Genomic DNA, 19,798 nt, shown 5'->3' with positions numbered 1-19,798 from the left:
GAAAGTTACTAATGCAGCCAGAGCCTTTTATTTACTCTATTCGAGCAGATATACACTCTATATAATTAAGAGAAAGTCTTTTCTTTTTTAAGTTTTTATCTTAATCACCCGGTGCTCATCACAACAAGTGCTTGCCTTCATCCCCATCACCCATTTCACCCATCCCCCCTCCCACCTCCCCTCTGGTGACCATCAGTGTGTTCTCCATAGTTAAGAGTCTGTTTCTTGGTTTGCCTCTCTCTTCTTTTCCCTTTGCTTGTTTGCTCTATTTCTTAAATTCTACATATGAGTAAAACCATATGGTATTTGTCTTTCTCTGACTGGCTTATTTCACTTAGCATATTATTCTCTAGCTCCACCCATGCCACTGCAAACGGCAAGATTTCATTCTTTTTTATGGCTGAGTAATATTCCAGTTCTCTCTCACACACGTGCATGCGCGCGCACACACACACACATACATATATATATATATATACAACCTCTTCTTTATCCATTCATCAGCTGATGGACCCTTGGGCCGCTTCCATAATTTGGCTGTTATAGATAATGCTCTATAAACATCAGGGTGCATGTATCCCTTTGAATTAGTATTTTTGTATTCTTTGGGGAAACACCTAGTAGTACAATTGCTGGATCATAGGGGTACTTCTATTTTTAACTTTTGAGGAGCCTCCATACTGTTTTCCACAGTGGCTGCACCAGTTTGCATTCTCACCAACAGTGTACAAGGGTTCCTCTTCCTCCACATCCTCCCCCCCAACACCTGTTGTTTCTTGTGTTGTTGATTTTTAGCCATTCTGACAGGTGTGAGGAGGTATCTCACTGTAGTTCTGATTTGCATCTCCCCGATGATTAGTGATGGTGAGCATCTTTGTCTGTTGGCCATCTGTAGGTCTTCTTTGGAGAAATGTCTGTTCATGTTTTCTGCCCATTTTCTAATTGCATTATTTGGCTTTTGGGTGTTGAGTTTTATAAGTTCTTTATATACTTTGGATACTAACCCTTTACCAGATATGTCATTTGCAAGTGTTTTCTCCCATTCCAGAGATTGCCTTTTAGTATGAAAAAGTCTTAAAATTCAAGAACAGGAGTCTGAAATACAGACAGAGCATTATATACCCAAATCAAACATACACAGTTGCCAATCACTCCTTTCAAAATTCATCTTGTTATGTAATAGTTATCTGGGTCAAAGTATTTTGATATACAAAAGTAACAAAACTGTAGTTACTTAAGCAAAAACTAACAGCAAAAGGACTTTGGAAATTACTATTTCTGTTTCAGTCAAATTCAGCTCACTGTTATTTTGTAGCCATATGGTACTGACACTTAAAAATCAGTATGGAGGGCGCTTGGGTGGCTCAGGTCATGATCCCGGGGTCCCGGGATCGAGTTCCGCATCGGGCTCCCTGCTCGGCGGGAAGCCTGCTTCTCCTTCTCCCACTCCCCCTGCTTGTGTTCCTGCTCTCGCTATCTCTCTCTGTCAAATAAATAAAGTCTTAAAAAAAAAAAAAAATCAGTATGGATACAGTATTTTAAGGACTCTCCTCAAGAACTCAAATTGTTTTCAATCCAAATTTTTATAACACTTTCTCCCATAAACATCACTGCTTACTTCAAGTCTATCCACTCCATGATCTGAATATGGGTTCAGGAACATCGTTTAGAGATTTTCTCACAGTGAATCGGCCAGCTCAAGCAGTTTGGTTAAGCTAGAATGCTTGGTTACTGGCTTTTCGTTTCTTGAACAAATACGCATATGTCCGCACATATTTTAGGGAACTCCAAAAACACGGCATTCACACAGGTTCTGACCTTAAAGAACTTAGAATCCAGAAGAATTTGAACTCTTGCTCCAAGAGTGTGAGTAAACAAAAGTGATTATAATTTAAGGAAAATAATTTTCTTTAACCCCAAAAAATCAACATCCTCAGTTAAATAAAAGAAAATGCAAATTTCACAAAGTACGCCTGAACTTGGAGCTGTTCTTTGGACCATTCCCCACTCCATCCTCCTGAGGCTTGGAAGATGTTTAAAATGCGATCAGCTAGTGATTTTACTCAGCAAATTTTAATTTAACTTTCCCACTGGATTGCCAGTTTATTTTTTTAGCTACAGTCTCAGTAGGTAACTGGAATTACAACTACTATTCAGGGCGACCACTATTCATTTGAGAATCAGACCACACAATTTCATTTATGCTGTTTTGAGCACAAGAAAAAAATATTACAAAGTAAATCCTGTAACAGATTCAGTACTCTTGATGAGTTTAGTAAAAACAAACAAATCTTCCCATTTGTCTACAAACTGCCTTATTTATGTCCTGAACACGTGCTGTTTTGTCACTGAATGGGTCTAGAGACTATTAACTCTGAAGGCCTGATGGAGACTCAGCTCATGAGTCAGGTGCATTTCTTATCAGATGTGGAATCCCATGATGGTGCTTTCTACAAGACCGAGACAAAACTAGCCGTTTCCTTCGTGTTAAAAAAAAACAAAACAAAACCCACTAAGATGCATGGTCATGTGAAAATCTAGTTGACAGGAATATTACTAACTACCTCATCCAAAGTTAAAAGTTAATGACAGGGGCGCCTGGGTGGCTCAGTCGTTAAGCGTCTGCCTTCAGCTCAGGTCATGATCTCAGGGTCCTGGGATCGAGCCCTGCGTCGGGCTCCCTGCTCAGTGGGAAGCCTGCTTCTCCCTCTCCCACTCCCCCTTCCTTGTGCTCCCTCTCCTGCTGTTTCTTTCTGTCAAAAAAATTAAATAAAATCTTTAAAAAAATAAAAGTTAATGACAGCAAAAAGACCCCAAGCCTAGACAAACTGCTGGTATTGGCTATTTTTTAAAATGTTATTCGTCTTCTTTCTTCACTTTTTTAAAAAGCACAGATAATACTCTTCTAAGCTCATCAAAGATCACACCTCTGCCATTAAAGCCACATCTTTACTCCAATTAGCATCAATCTCTTCCCGAAGGTGTTCAACACTTCAAACTTCTGTGCAGCGCCTGAGTGTCGGATGCACAGGCTTGGGGGGGCGGCGGGTAACACTAATAAGATACAGGCTGCCTCGGGCCCTCAGAGTTTACACTCCAAAGCTGGCCCAAAAAACATGTCACTGGAGAACTTTTTAGAAGTTGTATGTATGTGGATAGAATTATGTGGAGAACAGCACACAGAGAAAGCAGCTCACTTGGCACAGACCTGGCAGAGCAGAGGATTTCTGGAGGTGACACCCCTGCTGAGTGGGAAGGAAAAGGAGCCCACCAGCCAAAAGGAGAGAAATCTTAGCAAAGACACTGGACGGTGCATTTGCGTTCGAGGAGAAAATGCTACACAGGCCAAGAGGACAAAATGTAGGCGCAGTGGGGAGCAGGGCCACATTCCTGGCAAGCAGAGCAAGTCAGGCTAAGAGACCTTGGACTTGAGCTGCCAGCTCAGTTTCCCAAACACGAAAGCAACTGGCTCACTTGGAGATTCTGATTCAGTAGTTCTGGGGCAGAACCCGGGAACTGGTTCGCACACACCCGGCAGATTTCTCTGACCTGGCAAGCCTGGGGAACACCATGTCAGCGACAGGAAACACGACAGGGTCATGAGCAGAGACCTGCCTGAGCTCGGCTCCCCACGGCGGAGCATAGGTGGGCCACCTCACCTAGTTCTGACATGGCGGCGTTCCCCAAAGGTTGTCCTGGCTACAATCTGTCACTACTCTCTTTGACATTCTCTACTTTTTTTGTACTAGTTTTTCGCCCTCAAAAGATGGGAAGCCATGTGAAAGGCGAGACTACTACCAAGCTTTTCATTTTTTCTCCAGAGCATCTGCATTCTGCTAAATCTCTTGGGGAAAAAAAATTTCAGAAGTTATTTGAAAAGGGGGTGGTTGCCTCAAACACATTTTATCCATCACTCTAGGAGACCACATCTTCTACATTCATCTTCATTATGCTTCCTTGGTACTCCCCGTTACTTAATAACTTGCCCATAAATCCATTTTCTATGAGTAAACTGGTCTCAACATCACAATTTTTCCCATCACTTGGCTCACGTAATTTCAAGTGTTCATCTTCTAAATTGGTTAAGGCAGAAGGCACAGTTCTGACCATTTCTGAAGCGAGAGAAAAGCCTCCTGAACCATAAACACAGAAGCAGAAAAAGGCCTCCTTTCTGCAGGGTCACCTTGATAAAACTTCTCCCTTCAAAATTAAAGCCATAATCCCCTCTCTGCCTCTCTCCCTCCCCTGACTCCTACTCAGGCTTGTTTTAAATGACCTATTTTCAGAAATGGCTATTAAGTCAAAGGCAGTATATTTTCTGCCAGAAGCTACTGAGAGGTCTAGTAGAAGAACATCAGCAAACTGCCCTGCAGAGATTTTTTTTTAGTAAAAGAATGGGGGAAAAAGAACCAAATTTTATTCATCCAACGATGTGTCAGGCTGCGTTAGATTCACGAGCAATTCACACAGTAACCCTGCAAGGTGGCAAGCACAACTAAGGTGGGGTCCCAAAGCCTAAGCCCTTTCAAAGCTGCCCTTTGGAATATGTCTAGATCCTCCCGTGACAGGTGGGCAACGGCCACAGACATCTATGGAGATGTAGGGGAGATCCAGCTGGAGAGCGGGAGCACTGGCGGAAAAATGCCTAAAGGGACAAAGTGCTGTCAATTAGCCTGCGAAGAAATACAATGGTCAAAGCTTAAGAAATCTATCTAACGTGATTTTGAGTTATGTCACTGAGCAGAAGACACGCAAATCCTTGCTTCTTGGCAATGGTTACCTGTAAACTTTCACCTCCTTGTAGAATATTTAGAGTTTAGGGTGAAAAAAAATGTGAAAAGTAAATAATTACAATGAAGCATAACATTACAACCCACGTAAACGCAGCTCGAGACCAATACCTCAGTGTCTGAGAGGGCATCAGACACTGAGACCGGCTCTCTAAATATCTCCCTTCTCAGACAGTTGGGGTACCTAGTCCTTCTGAAGGCTTCATACCAATCCCTCCTCCCCACACGGTAGGGGGCTACCTTCCTCCCCTCCCTCACTCCAGCCCCGAATGCAGCACTCACAGCACCCCTTTCACTTATCAGGCTGTTGCATAGTTCTCCTGCTGACCAGTCTCCCGTGGTAGGTTCTAAGCTTCTCAGAGACAGGGAAAATGGTATCCCTGGTACCTAAGCTCACTGGCCAACCCTGTGGGAGGCATCTAAGGTCAGTGCCAAGGAAAATCCCTGTCCCTTCCTCCCCCACCCACGAACTATGGGTAGAGTGACTACCACGGTATCATCTGTGCACTTAAATGGCTACAGCATAGTAATATCTCTGTTACTGACCAGCAAATAAAAGAAAGATGAAGAAAACAGACATGTTTCTGTGTTGTACAAGAACCAGCTGCATCCGAGTCAATGGAGATGCTTGTTAAAATGCAGATTCCTGAAGTCTACTCCCCATCAGACTCCCCAGGCAAGGGGCACTATAACTTACATTTTATAAAGTTTCCCAAATGATTCCTATAAGCAAATGCGGACATTGAGAAATGTCCGGAGACATTCTGGATTGTCTTGAATGAGGAGGGTGGTGCTAGTACAGAGAGGCTAGGGGTGTTGCTTAACATTCTACAAAGCATAGATAGGACAGCCCTCCACGACAAAGGATTATCCAGCCCAAAATGTCAACTGAGGTTGAAAAACTGTTACAAACCCTAAATCAAAAAACCATTGTTCTCTGGTCTTAAAGTGACAAGGCATCTTTAAAAACCTTCAAGGTACAACAAATGAGAATGGGAACAGCTCAATTCTAATTAGATGATAGAGTACAAATTATAACTTAGTAGATGTTTTATTCTGATAGAAAGGGAATCTGTAAACAACTGTCAAAAAGTCTTGAAGGGGTTGCCGTTCTAAGTAATGGATTTCTAGTCCCGGTCATGAAAATGGTCAATTTTCCCATTTTTCAGTGTGACACTTCCCTCAAATGACTAAAATCTCTGTTATCTGGTACAATTCTAACAGGACAGAATAATCCAAGTGATGGCAACATTTTTTTTTTAAATTCTCATACAAGTATGCCACAGTTTAGTTGAGAGACCACCCAATGCAGCATAAGGAGTACTCACTTGGGAGACGGAAAACCTGAATTCTAATCCCAGCTCTGCTACTTAATTTAGCTGTATGCCTTGGAGAACTCATCATTTCACCTCTCAAGGCCCAGGTTCCTCATCTGCAAAATAAGGGAGTTATGCTAGATGATCACTTAAGAGATCATCCTGCTCTAACAGTCAGCCTATCCAGTAACTCCAGTAATGCATTTACACACACACACACACACACACACACACACACCCCCAAGATAATCCTGTAGACTCCTGCACAAAATTCAAGCAACTGGAATTGTGAAACACTACCATAAAAAAAAAAAAATCCGAAGAGAGGCTGATGTATTAGACATATATTATGAGCTATCGTGCATTTGGTGAGAAGAGGCACAACCTTACATGAATGATGTAAACTGCCAAAACTTTTCTGGAAAATAACTGGGCAATGGGTATGAAGATCTAAAAAGACCATACTAGAACACAGCATCTATTGTAATAACTTCCTTGCCCAGAATCTAGTCCAAGTAAGTCATCTGTAATACAGTTTTTAAAATAAAGTTAATCAAAGTATTACCTGGGATGCTAAAATGAAAGAAAAATGCACAAACACCCTAAATGCCTCACAGCTGGGAAATGGTTGAATAATTTATGGGGCCTACACAATGACGGGATAGGTAGCCAATCAGAAGATGCAAAGTTAGAAATGATATTTAGGAAGAATTTTTAAATGAAAGTGGACAACTATTCATACTGTTAACTGATAGAACAGGTAGTCTTAGCTCAGACAGAAAGTAGCACATACGAGAGCAAAATACAGAAATTACGGATGGGTTTCGGTGAATATTGCTTTCTTCACTGAACCGTGTTTTCAATTTTTCAACAGTCCTCTGTTACTAAGGCGGCACACTAACCCACCACCAACCCTACCTGCCATCATCCTAATGCTAAACACCCTAAGCAGAAACACCCCCAAGGAGCAAGCGCGCGCACACCTACGCAACCAATGCCCTGGTGACAGGACCTAACGCCACGCAACTGTGGGCGTCCGCAAGCCGAGAACTCGGTAAGGTGGGCTAGTCCGAGCTCTTAATTCCTGGGGCTCCGGGGAACCACCCCGACGTAATCAGCGCAGCCCCGGAGCCCGAGGAAGCGAGGCCGGCCCGCGCAGTCGGGGCCCGCTTTCCCGCCCGCCCGGCCCGCAGGCTCGGGTCTGGGTTCCTGCGCGACTTGGACAATCAGGGGCGGTCGCGGAAGGCATCTCGGTGGGGCCAGGTCGCTGCCGTTCGTCCCCGCGCGGTCTCGACGCCCCTCCCGAGGGCTTCTCAGAGCCAGGGACCACAGATCTCCTGGCCTTTCCGGAGCCGAGGAGAGCGTGAGCGCATTCTGCCGGCGCCCGGGGTCCGCGTTCCCCGCCCCCCGCCCCCGGCGCCTTTCCGGGGCTGCCTGGCCCAGATCCCCGCTGCTGCTCCCCAAGCCCGCCCCGAGCGAGCCAACATGGGGCCTCCACCCGCCCGCGCGGTTGCCTGGCTCACCTGGTGGCCGGGATCCAAACCCCCTCTCCAAGTGGCCCACAAGGCCGGCCTCCGCCGAAGATCCGGAGGAAAGCGAAAGTGAAACTGCCGAGGCAGGCGGCACTTTCCTGCGGCAACCGAGGCTTGCCTTTCCCGACTACGGCAGCCTGCGGGGACCGAAAAGGCCGGACTTCGGTGGCGCGCGCGCAGCCTAGAATCTCGTTTTGCCTAAAGGCAGAGTTGGTGCTTTGGAGGGCAAAGGAGAAGCCGCTGGTGCTTCCTCTTTTACAGGAAACAAACACCCCTAAAATAAAAAAACCAAACAAAACCAAACAAAAAAACCAAACTGGAAGTGATCTTTTAGCAGGGATTTCCTTGAGGCAGAAATGCAAGAAAGAGCTTGAAGTCATACTACACTGGAATTTACTGCTAATGTAACGACTATGCTCAGAGAGATCCTTGAATAAGTTAATGCAAGTAAATAAACAAAACAGGCAGCCTCAAATCTTCAAATCCACCTTTGGATTTTGATTTAAGTGTGTGAAGATGAAGTCATTATTAGCAAGAGGCTGTTTCCATGGCAACGTTAATTGCCACAAAAAGAATTAAAATCACTAAAGTAACTCCGTATTATAATGGCATCAATTGCGTTACATTACAATCTTTAATTCTAATTGGAAATGGTGTGCAGACATTATTTAAGTGCTGCTATGGGAACTTGGTTTGGAATTTTGCATGAATTCTCGATATTCTTGCTATTTAATGGAAAGGGCAAAGAAAAAGAAGAAAACTGACATACCAACACTTGATTCCATTTTTTCTTCACACACATACCCTCAACTTAAAACTTATACTTTAATTCTATTTGTGATTTGTAACGCTATAAACAAAGAAATAATGTCTTTAAACAGATTCTTAACCCCATTAAGTGTTATGGATCTAAGATGCAGAATTTTTTCCTAAGATAAAGATGAGTTTCCCTGCTTGGAAACCTCTCTTAGCTGAAGAAATGAACCCTTGATTGATATGGCGACAGAGAGCAACTGGTGTGATTTGGTGGAAAAAAGAGATTTCTTTATATCCTTCCATAAAAGCTTACTTTGGGTAAAAGCCGAGCATTACAGATTTATTGAAAAGGCTGTATTTGAAGTTCTTGCAGTATAAAATATAATGTAAAACAATTAAGTATCATTTAAATAAAATAATTAGCTGCCAAGAACAAACATAATAGGACGTAAAGAAAGCCCTGTCCCTAAAAGCCTTCTTCACAAAAAACCTCAAATTGTACCGCATTCCTCACTGGTTGTTTCAATTATTTAAAAAAAAAAAAAACAAGAATTTTTTAATTCATAGCCCTTTTCCCATTGCCACAGAACCCTGATGGAGTAATTTATTTTTTTTTATTAAAGATTTTTATTTATTTATTGAGAGAGATAGTGATAGAGAGAGAGCATGAGAGGGGGAGAGTCAGACTCCCCGCCGAGCAGGGAGCCCGATGCGGGACTCGATCCCGGGACTCCAGGATCATGACCTGAGCCGAAGGCAGTCGCTTAAACAACTGAGCCACCCAGGCACCCCCCTGATGGAGTAATTTAGACTGGCGTGGTAGGCAGGGGGCAATGAGGCGTTTTAAGGGCACAGTTCATCTGCAGGGGTAGTTGCAGCCTTTTTCAAGGGGCATGGATCTGTAAGGGCCCAACTAGACAAATGGGGTGGGCACCATGAATTACTTCATGAGCCAACAAGTTTATCAAAATGTAGTTGTGCCCCGAATCCCCTCAGCAGCTTATAATTGGCTTTTACTGATTCACAAGGCAATTTTCCATGTTTCACAAGTTTTCCTTCAGCATTTTTTATTATACAAAGGAAACATGTGCAAGACTTCTTCTGAATGTTAGTCCACCAACACTAACTTCAAGTTCTTCAAAACCCTGAACACAAACATTAATTTATGAAGGAGCCCTAAAGTCATAAATACAATTTGACAAGATTTAGTTTAGCTTACACAGTTTAATTTAGCTGAAATGTGACAGTTGATAAACCTATACTGACACATCATTATCACCTAACTACCTGTCCATAGTTTATATTAGGGTTCTCTCTTGGTGTTGCACATTCTATGGGTTTTGAGAAACTTATGATGACGTGTATCTGCCATCATCGTATCATGCGAAGTATTTTCACTGCTGTAAAAGACGCCTATTCATCCGTCTCTCTCCACTAACCCCTGGCAATCACTGGTCTTTTTAATGTCTCTATGGTTTCCCCTTTTCCAGAGTACCAAAAAGTTGGAATCATATAGTACATAGATTGGCTTTTCAAATTGGCTTCTTTCACTTAGGATTGTGCATTTAAGGGGTGCCTGGGTGGCTCAGTCGTTAAGCGTCTGCCTTCAGCTCAGGTCATGATCCCAGGGTCCTGGGATCGAGCCCCACATCGGGCTCCCTGCTCTGCCGGAAGCCTGTTTCTACCTCTCCCTCTGCCTCTCCCCCTACGTGTGCTCTCTCTCTGTATCTCTGTGTCTCAAATGAATAAATAAAATCTTAAAAAAAAAAGAAGAAATGTGCATTTAAGTTTTCTTCATGTCTTTTTATGGTTTGATAACTCATTTTTTTAGTGTTGGAGAATATTCCATTTTCTAGATGTACCACAGTTCATTCTCTTACTGATGGACATCTAGGTTGCTTGCAAGTTTTGGCAATTGTGAATAAAGCTGCTATAAACATCTGTGTGCAGGTTTTTGTGTGGACCTAAGTTTTTAGCTCACTTGGATAAATACCAAGAAGCACATTTGCTGAATCGTCTGATGAGAATATGTTTAGTTTTGTAAGAAACTGTCACACTGTCTTCCAAAGTGACTGTACCATTTTGCATTCCTACCAGCAATGTCTGCGTGTCCCTGTGTTCCACATCTACACCAGCATGTGGTGTTGCCAGGGTTTTGGATTTTGGCCATTCTTGGAGGTATCTAGTGGAAGTTCATTGCGGTTTTAATTTGCAATTCCTTATTGACATATGACGTGAGGCATCTTTTCATATGCTTATTTGCCATCTGTATATCTTCTTTGGTGAGGTGTCTTTTCTGATCTTTTGCCCATTTTTAAATCAGATGGTTCTTTTTTATTGTTGAGTTTAAAGAGTTCTTTGTATATTTTGCAAATACAAAGAACAGATATGTTCTTTTGCAAATATTTTCTCCCAGTCTGTGGCCTGTCTCATTCTCTTGAGGCTATTAGTCTCAAAATAGGCAAATGTTGGTATAAAACACTAAGGTGAACCTTGCCATTTCACTCTTTGTTCCAAATGTCTATAGTCCTATGCCTTTATAAAACTATGTTCTTCAGTGTTTCATGTTCATAAGAGAAGGTATCATGTCTAGCTTATTTTATAAAACACCCAACAGCACTGTGAGTATGTGGGCAATTGTATTATGTTGATGCTGATACGATAGATATAAATATGGATTGGATTGGCCAGCAGTTCCAAAGCAGATTTGAGTACCTAATCAGTGTTATGCTTCTAAGAATACTGGCTGGTCTTGTTCCAGCAATGCATTACCTGGTATGAGGTGCTGGCATGCCCTTGGACCTATCCTGGACATTCGGACTGGACAATAAAAACACCTAACCTATCACATCCTAGTTTGGGGTATTTGGACCACAATTATCTACCTTTTATCATGGGATGTGAAAATTATTTGTTAAAGAAGATGAGAAGAAAGACATTCTATAGTTGTTGAATTTCTTCTCCCCCCCTCCTTCTTCCCCCTCCTCCTCCTCCCTCTCCTCCTCCTCCTTCTTCTTTTTTACAATGTAGCCTTTCAAACGTGCCACTTTTATGCAGGGTCTCAATTCCAATTCTCTACCTCAACTGGAGCCAATGCCTTGCCTCTTGTGCTCATGGGCATAAAAACTGTCGCTCACTTCCATTCTTGCTTCTAAAACAATTCAAACTTTATCATCTTCTGGGTTTGGGGACAGCCCTAAACCTGGCCTCATCAGTTGGAGCCCAGTCCCATTTTCTTCACCAGGCCAACTCCTAGGTTTGCTTAGGTCTTAGCTCATGTGTCAATTCCTTAAAGAAAGCCTTTGATAATCCCTCAGACTAGATTGGGTTCCTCCTCTTGCTCATGATCATAGTACACTATACTTCTTCTTTGTACCACTTGTAAATGCTGTAATTAAATAACTTTGTGTGTCTCCGTGTGTGTATGTTTGTTTGTTTCCTACCTCACTAAACTGTCTGTTCTATGAGGGTGGGGCCAATGTCTCTATTATTCAGCACTATACTGTTACATCTTCTTAGAAGGAATTGACTGATGGACAGATTTCTCAGGAAAGGCCATGTGCCTCTTACTTGTTTCAAAAGATAAGATATATTCTACATCATTGGCACTTGGTTTCAGACGTAATGTTTGAGATGTTTAAATACATGTTCAGACTTCATTGACCATCATTTTGAATTTCATAAGAGATGGGCGTACAGTCTGAATTCCTGCGAGGGGAGTCTTCCAAATGTCCTGATGCTTTATGCTCCACTGTGAACTCTAGAAAACCTCTCTCAGCTGTAAAATTCAGTGAAATCGGTGTGACGCTGCCCTTGTATTTTAATCAAGATGAACTTGAAAGGTGAACATTATAAGTGGGAGAAATTATTTATAATTTGGTAATAAAAGTTTATGTCTAACACTCCAAATTTCATACATCTGCTATGTGCTGGCCCTGAGATATAAAACAATTGAAGTTGCCTTTACATTTGGCCTTATATGAAAGGTCATAAATTAGAATGATAGCATTCGTCCTCTTTTCTAGCTCACAAAATTTCCATATTAACATCTTCACCTCAAACATAAATGGTTACCCAGCTACAAAGAAAAGAGTTGTGTTGGCCTTTATGAATTATAGTTTATGTTGGAAATCTGTGGTACATAAGGCTGCTATTCATCTTGCCACAGAGTGCATCTACTTTAATGAAGCTAATTCGACCCCAGTGAAACTAATTAAAACTGTATGGCCAGCTCAAATAAATAAAGTACAGTATATAAAAATTTAGGAATATTTTAGATATCAGCAAACAACTTCCAAGGCATGTGGTTCTTTTAACTCTTAAAAATGCATTTTGACATCTTTGAGGCATTTTCTTTTCTAGAATACCTGCTACCAAGCTTATTTAAAATAAATTCAATTTTCAAAATGTTCCTTTCTAATGTGGTTTTCACTGGTAATGTGAAAATTTTGATTTTTTTCAACTACAAAAAACCCGCAATCCATTTCTACTATGACATATCATAACTAAATTCATTCCAAAATGTTAATGAATTGGACCAGTGCTTTATGTTTAGACTTTCAAAAAAATGTTTACAGCAAAAAAATCCAGATGTCCTTGATTTTCCAGGGTGGGTTATCAAATCCATATGCTTTTTCGGTGTGACAGCTTCTTTCACCAGCACTGTGGTATAGTTAAAATGCAGCATATTATAAACTAGTAGGGTCAAGTTCAAGAACAACTCCGGAATCTCGGGCCTTCATCCAGGGAGAATGCAAAAATTTAAGGCCAAATGCTACTTCCCTGTAACTTTTAGCACTAAAAGATGGATGCTTTCCCCCAAAATTCTGGATTAGTAAACATAAGGTATCTGAAAATGACCAATGCGCTAGCCTAAGTTCCTTCACCTCAATTTTGTTTTTCTTAAGTAGTTGGCTTTCTCGCTCTCTCTAACATCAGAAGAGATGGATGCCTCTGCAGTCACTGAAGTCGCCGCCATAAGAGACACATCTGTTGTTACCTAAAACTCTCGAGAGCAAAGGCTGTAGCTGTTTCTCTTGACAAAAGGTGCACCAATGCCTGGATGCATTTCTAGAAGGTCACCACACATAGAGGGTGCTCAACTGTCTCAAAAATACAACATTCTCCTCTTTTCACATGAATCCCAAAAAGAACTGAGGGAATTGACAGTCATCTTCATGAATTGTAACTAGAAAAAAAAAATATATCCTCTTACCTTGAGGATCTTCGCTACAAACTCAGTTGAGAAGAATCCAGACTGCTTTTATTAGAAGAATAAGCAAGGTCTTTTGATTGAAGCTGAAGAACTGTGACACGCAGGTTGCAGAGGACATAAAACACAGACACAGCTTCCAAGGTAGTCAAAAGCAGGACAGATGTTACAATTTCTGTCTGATTGACTCTGATCACACTGGGTGGGTGAGGTCCTGAATAAGTAGGCATTTGCTAGATTAGGATCCATCCTAATGCCATGTCCAAATGACAACTTGTTCCTTTTTTAAGTTTTGTGCATTTTGTTCAGCACCTGGCAAAGAAAAGATGTTCCTAACCATAAATGGATGAATAAATGCCTAAATTGGTGAATCCTCAGTTGGTCCCAGGAGAAGACCCTCTGCATACCATTACTTGAATACATATTAAATAAAACACGAAAGAAGATGAAGTTCCCTGGTTTGGACTCTGCAGGAATCAGAATCTCAGCACTTCTTGAGCCTTGTTCCCCCACCCTCAACCACACAATTAATTAATCAACATTTCTTCATCAATGATTAATTGCTGGAAACTGGTGATTGCTGTCCAGGTCTGATTTTTTGCATCCATTCCTATTCAGAGGCAGCAGAGATCTCAGAACCTTCACTGAAACTTGCTTTTACCTTTCCTAACTAGACAAAGAACACACTAGTTCTACCTTCATCATATAAATTACTCCCTAATTACACATTAAGGCAAACTAGAGTCTTCTAAATCCTGGCTCCTCCACCCCCAAATAACTTAAAGAAGGTTTTCTAGTATAATTTATTGTGAGTAAAATTCAGTAGTACATTCATGAAAATTCAAAAACCAAGAGAAAAAGAGATTCTGGAGGAATTCTATTCTAGAGGAAATTGATTGCTCTTTCAAAACATAAACGAAGACGACTTTTGTATTCTTGGGGTGTGTGTATGTGTTTTAAAGAATAATATTTTGTTAGTCACCACTAGCTGGAGCAGAGGAAGCCTTGGCTAAGCTCTGTGCATGGCTTCTTTCCATCTTTGAAGTTCCTTCATTCCTAAACCACAGGCAACTTTCTGTTGGCCCAAGAGCACTCACCTAACTTGGAGGTATTATTTGACAAAGCGTGAGGCCATGAATTTCCCACAAACCTGCACAAAGTGCTATATTAGAAAGAGTGAAACTTTTCGCCTGAGAGCAGCTGCTGAACAAAACTGGGGCAGGGATGATTTTCCTCCTCAGACCATTTGTAGGACCAATGCCAGTACTAAAGCTGAATGTATGCATCCAACAGGGATTTGCAAGGATCGGTAAGGCCGGCAATCCTTAAGTAGGCCACCAGAGCTCACTCAGCCCTCAGTCTGAGAAGGACGTGGCAAGGGACAGCAACACAGAATAAGAACGGCCACTGGAAGACACACTAGAAGCAAAGTTGTTGTGGAGAAAGGGGATAAGGAGGGAGTAAGCCTTGCCTCCTGTTAGGGGAAAGTAGGCTCTAGGACAGCGGTTTCAGCCTCCCATGGGGTTAGAGAGTGCTGGCCAATAGAGGGGAGCCATCTGAAGAAAGCCATTGTCTTCAATGCCTTACCAAAGATTCCTTGCCATGGCGTATCTCCTTCCCTGAGGTCCCAAGCCATCCCCTGACATCACTGAATTCTCACTAGGGCGTTCCTCTCAAGGGTCCCCATCGAACTGGCTCTGGGCTCTGCACTTCTGTCCTCTACACGTTCCCCAAGATAATTCACGTGCTCTTGATCTCTTCCCCAGGTTTTCAGTCCAATGTCATCATGGCAAAGACCTCATAAACTTATTTCTGATAAGTTGATAATAGCAGATCCAATAGGCGATTTTGCCCCCGTGCATTTTAATAAGAGAGATTCCTCAATAGCCTAAAGTAATAAATCTCTTACTAGGAAGTGAGAGCATCAGCGCCAGGTGTGGGGAGGTAGTGCAGGTATTTAGAGGTGTGACGGCCTTCCCCTGCCAAGCCAGAGACAGGCCCACTTGCCCACGGGTGCCGAGCAGACTATGACCAGCCTTGCTGTTGGATGGGGTAAGAGTGAACTACATTAGACTCTGTCCATCTCACTGAAGTCAAGGAATAAAACAGCAACTGTTTGCCAGAAAAGGCAGGGGGAGGGGGAGGGAGAAGGACATGAGGATGGTGTGGGATATATTTTATTTAACTTGAATGATCTAATATTTAAAAGCCAAAAGATTGAGGCTTCCTAATGCCATCCCCCCAGAATGCAAGTCCTCTATCCTCCCAAACAATCCGAACAGTGCCAGCTGTCATGAAGGTGAGGGCATCAAAGACATTCCAGACGAACATGCCCGATTATTTCCAGAAAAATCGATCCAATTAAACCACAGGGATGAAGTATTATTTTCTACCAATACTGTTAGCATTTTAGATCACACTTCAGAATGTAGTTATGCTCCCTCCGTGGACTTGGGTGTGGAAGGGCAGAAGGTCTTCCCGAAAGGGCGTGTGTCTTCGGAGCTCATGTCCTGTCCTGGCTAACTAACTTTCAGTTCACCTACCAATCCAGCACATCTAAGTCTGAGCCAGAAGGTTTTTCCAAGTCTGGAAAAACTGATAGTTTATTAAATATGTGTTTGTATTGAAGATGGACCAAGAAGTGAGGGCAAATATGAACATTTAATGAGACAGGTTTATTACTCTTAAGGAAAAAGGGGAGCCCTGAGTGAGATGTCATTCTTTAAAAAAAAAAAAAAGTATTTATTTTTATCACACAAATACGACATGTTTTGTGCAGATTGACTACAGGTTAAAAAAAAAATACACCTCAAAATTTGCCTGTTATTTCACAGCTCAAAGCAAAATAGCACGTGAATACAGAGCTTCCCAGGACTCCGAGCTCTGTCTCTCGCTCTCTCTTGCTCAGTATGATACTCATTGCTATGTAGTCTTTTCTTCTCATTTAATTTATACCTAGTGAAGATCTTTACATGTCAATGAATAAAAAATCATTTTAATAGCAGTATAATACTCAGCCACAATTTAATCTCCTCATTATTAAACAACTATGTATTTTAACTGTTTGCCACAATAAGAACATAGATTTAAATATGTGTGTATGCATTTTTTTGGAATGCTTATCTGAGTATTTCCTTAGATAAGTCCCCCTACAAAGAGTCACTATTTCCAATGATTTGCACATTTTAAAGGGTATTTTGCTATGAGTATTGCCATATTTCTCTCCAGGAACACCAATTTATACTCCTTTCACAATAAATGAGAGCCAAAAGACAAGTGTTTTCAAAAATAATCTAACTAGTTTGTAAATGTCTGTTTATTTTTCTGCCTTTATTTATGGAACATAAGCTCCTGGGAGACAGGGAGAATGCCTAGTTCCTATTACGTCCCTAGTACCTAGCACATGCTTAACCCTGAGTATTCCTAGTATTTGTAATTTTATATATTTGTGTTTAAGAGGCACCAAATTGGATATGCTTCAGGCCCTACATAACCTGGAATTCTCCTGCTAACACTTCCTATTTGGCCAGATACTGTACTATGCATTTTACGAATACGATTTCATTTAATCCTCAGACAATCCTAGGAAGTTACTGTAATTGGTATCCCCGAGCTGTAAATGAGTTGACCAAGGCTCAGAAAAGTAATTTGCCCAAGGTCACATGGTTGTGGGTCTGGAATGTGAACCAAGGCAGCTGACCTCCACAGTCCATGCTCTTTTCACAACTCCCATTTCTTTTAAATTGTACAGATTACCAATCCGTGTGTTGCAGTAGTCATGGGCCAAATAGCTAACTTCTTTCCAGTTGTCTATTGTTTCATAGCCATCACCCCCAAAATTAGCTCCTTAAATAAAGATCATTCTGCTCTCTCTTACGGTGTCTGTGGATGAGAGTTTGGGATGGACCTGGGAGTTTCTGGCTCCAGGTCTCTCCCAAGGTTGCAGTCAAACAGTGGCTAGAGCTACAACCACAGTGGGGTAATGCCGCTGGAGGTTAGCTCAGCATCTCTCTCTCTCTCTCTATCTGTGCTCACTGGGCCACTCCCCATGGTCTCTCTGCATGGGCTAGTTGTGCCTCCTCACAGCATGGCAACCTCAGGAACCGGACAATTTACAGGGTGATTAAAGACATTTTGAGTGAGTGTTCCAGCAAACCAGGTGGAAGACTATGACCCAGCCTCAGCAGTGATGAAGGACCACTTCTGCTATATTCCATTGGTCAGAACATTCACAAAGCACTTGTACTTTTAAGGGAGCCATCAGCCCCGCTTCTCAAGGGGAGGGGTGTAAATCGCATTGTAAGAACATGTGGGATGGGAGATCTTGTTGCTGCCCTTTTTGAAAAATACAATCTGCCACATTCTTAAAATTTTCTTCATCCTGTGAACCATGCTTTGACACTCATGCTTCATCTATAGCTGCTAATGTGTGTGCTGACTCATTCTTGTTTGCTAGCAACCCACCATTCTGACTGATCAAACATACTTATAAAATGGTACATTAGAAGGGATACTGGATGGAGGTACAGTCTACGGATCCGGGACATCATGAACTGACCGACCTTTGTATACATCGAGCCTGGGATCCTGGCTTCAATGTCCAGGATTTTATTTTATTCCATTTATGTTTTTTAATGTCCAGGATTTTAAAGCTATCTGTAGAATTTCAACTAAATTGGAAGATACCCTTTTTCTGTTTCTAAAAAAATTAGCCTTCTTGCAAAACTGCTTTTTATTACATACATGAATTAGATGCAATGTTGCTGACTGTTACCAGTGCTGTGGTTTCTGTATGGGGTCACAGATATCCAGTCAAGTTTTTGCCTCTGGCAGCAGGCCAGCAATAAAGGGCAGGGAGCTTAAGGGCAAAGGCCACCTGACCTCCTCCCCAAGCAGTGATGCCCTCGCCAATGCAGTGGCCTGTCCCCTTTCAGCTGCAATTTCATTTAGTACACAGGCCCATTTAGGAAGATGTTTGGAGGGCCAAGTAATGACTAGTGGAGGTTTCAATCCTATTTACTTCTTGGCTATAGGTAAAAGAAATAAAGGTCCCCAGAAAGGAAACCAGTTTGGAGTGATTAAGTCACTCCTTCGTGGCCTTGGGGATGTATGGTTTCTTACTGCTTGTTTGTTTTATCAAGCTTGTCATTGATTTTAAACTAGTGGAGTCCAAGGACACTGCATTTCTGGATAGTTTAGTGACTTTGATTGATAAGTCACCCCTGCTTCTCTATGCTAAATAGTCCCATGGGACCTGAAGGAGTCTGAAACCGCTCCAGTGCCCGACCTACTGGGTTTAGCAGTGCAGAGTGGCTCAGGCACTGGGCCATTTTATGTGAGTGCGATCATGACTTCGAAGGGAACTGGCAACAGATGTCTCCCCCAGTCAGTGCAGAGTGCCCACAGCACAGCTAGAGAGAAAAGCATTTTAGCTCCAAGCTGAACTGTGAAATCCAGAAGGATCGTTAAGTCAGGGATTCCCTTACACACTCATTGGATTTGATGCTTAGAATGAAGATTTGGTTGTGTTTTGAGTTGCAGTTCTCCTGGCCCAGACTCCCCTTGGGTAATTTTCAGGGGCAGGGGGTGGAGTCTGAAGGGACATTTTGTTCTCGGGGCACCCACCCTCAGCTTCCACACACTGCCATTAGCTTTAAGTTGTTAACTTTTGGGACATGGTCTAAATGTGCTATGGCAGAGGAAAAAGGGTCTGCTTTCCCCTTGAGAATTGTCTGTCCATAACTCAAACCAGCGCATCCCCTCACTAGATAGCTGAGTGCCCCAAATTCCTTGTCTGACAACATTGCCAGGAGGGATTCTGTACCACAAGGACCTACAGAGCCTGTTCCCTGGCTTCGTTTCATCTCTTGGTATTTGCCACCAGTGTTGACTTAATCTCCCCTAGACTTCCTCCTCCCCTGAAACAGCCCCCCCCCCCCCCCCCCCCCCCGAGCAGGCCCCGGCGAGCAAGGCCAGAGTTGTGACTTGTCGCACCAGCACATAATGCAGAGGCACAGCCGGGTGTCTGGGCCCCAGCCTTCTCCCTGGAGGTGTGTCTTTTTGGTCCCTGGTAACTGGATAGTTGGTCCCATCGCCAAGCCTATGGGGGAGGGGGGGCTTGTGGAGTGTGGCTATTCTCATTGGAATTAATCCACAGCAACCCACAAGTCATATGGCCTCGACATACTGAAT

This window comes from Mirounga angustirostris, unplaced genomic scaffold, assembly GCF_029215605.1.
Source record: "Mirounga angustirostris isolate CCGP_5_RB_7025 unplaced genomic scaffold, mMirAng1.0.hap1 SCAF_2, whole genome shotgun sequence".
NCBI lineage: Eukaryota > Metazoa > Chordata > Mammalia > Carnivora > Phocidae > Mirounga > Mirounga angustirostris.
Note: the sequence above shows the minus strand (reverse complement) of the source record.